Below are 1,634 nucleotides of genomic sequence, written 5' to 3'. Positions count from 1 at the left end.
TTCTCTTCAGGCTCTATTCTCAACAGACACACACCACACACAGTATTGGGTGGCTTAAAACTGGCTGTCAACTATGGGGCAACGGGCTACACGCAGACAACATGGTTTCCAGTCGAGGCTAGATCTTGAACCCCGGACCCGGTAGTGATAATTCACTTACATGGGACGGAAGGAGTTCTCTCATGTCTCCTGGACCCTGGCTCCTGTCGAAGTTACTGCCCCCCACAACCACCACAGGAGAGGCGTGGCTATCAGACAAAGGAATAGCAGCAACCCTTCCCACATGCAAATACGGTTTCCCCCAAACTTTCAGTCCAAGCCAATGAGAGGTGCCTGCTGTCAAACCCTGAATCATCCCCAGAACTGTATATAAAGCCATGCAGGGAATTAAAGGTGATCGAGAACTATTCCTTTGTCTGAGCCTTTTGTCCCAAGAGCTGTAACACTTGGGAAGAGATCTGCTCTCCCGAAGAGCCACCCGAGATCCCTCCGCACTCCTCACTGGATCGCACTCCTCACTGGATCGTTGGCTTTCGTCGGCCCAGCCTGACCGACCTGGGCCGACTAAGTTCAAAGAGCCTCCAACGACCTGGAAGGCGTGGCAGAGACTTCGTCCCCCTAACTGCACTCACTTCCCTTCACTGGAACCTTCCCACCCGGCCTGGACAGAGATCTCCGTGGAAAACCTCTGGTACGCAGGCTCACAATCAACTCCAGTCCAGGGAATTCAAAGCCCTCTTCTAGGCTTCAAAGGCTTCAAGTACATACATGATACATAATATATCATCAATATATACACATAATATATCTACAGATATCTACAGATAAACCATATATATATAAATAAAAGTAAATAAATAAAGCTAATATATAAAAATTAAAGACTGGAGAGGTGGCTCAGTGACTAAAAGCACTTGCTGCTCCTACAAAGGTCCTGAGTTCCATCTATAACTCCAGTTCCAGTGCATCAGGCACCCCCCGTGGCCTTTATGGACACAGCATGAGCATGGGGCACATATACAAGCAGACAAAACACATACATTAACAAAAAACAGAACAAAAACAAACAAACAAAAAAAAAAAATCCAAAATATCTGCCAGGCAGTGGTGACACACGCCCTTAAAAACAATGCTTGCAGGCGGATTTCTGAGTTCGAGGCCAGCCTGGTCTACAGAGTGAGTTCCAGGACAGCCAGGGCTACACAGAGAAACCCTGTCTCGGAAAATTAAAAAATAAATAAATAAATGGATAGATAGATAGATAAATAAATAAATAAATAGGCTGAAGAGGCACCTTACTGGCTAAGAACACTGTATGCTCTTTCAGAGAGGACCTAGGCTCTATCTCTTACACCTACAAAGTAGCTCACATCATCTTAATTTAAGACCCAAGAAACACAAAACCAATTTTTGGCCTCCACTGGCACCACACAAATGGTACAAACATGCAGGTAGACAAAATGCCCACTTAAAACTAAATGAATGAGCAGGGCAGTGGTGGCCCACTCCTTTAATCCCAGCACTCGGGAGGCAGAGGCAGATTGATTTCTGAGTTCCAGGCCAGCCTGGTCTACAAAGTGAGTTCCAGGACAGCCAGGGCCATACAGAGAAACCCTGTCTCATAAAACCAAAAA

General features: G+C 46.1%; 1 protein-coding gene across 3 annotated transcripts in view; it reads right to left on the bottom strand.

Annotated features, from left to right (window-relative positions):
- Luc7l (LUC7 like) overlaps positions 1 to 1,634 on the bottom strand; it is a 36,660-nt gene that overhangs the window by 29,694 nt on the left and 5,332 nt on the right. The gene's annotated exons all lie outside the window — the stretch shown is intronic.

Source organism: Mus pahari, chromosome 21, assembly GCF_900095145.1.
Source record: "Mus pahari chromosome 21, PAHARI_EIJ_v1.1, whole genome shotgun sequence".
Classification (NCBI taxonomy): domain Eukaryota; kingdom Metazoa; phylum Chordata; class Mammalia; order Rodentia; family Muridae; genus Mus; species Mus pahari.
Note: the sequence above shows the minus strand (reverse complement) of the source record. Positions and strands in the feature narration are given on the sequence as shown.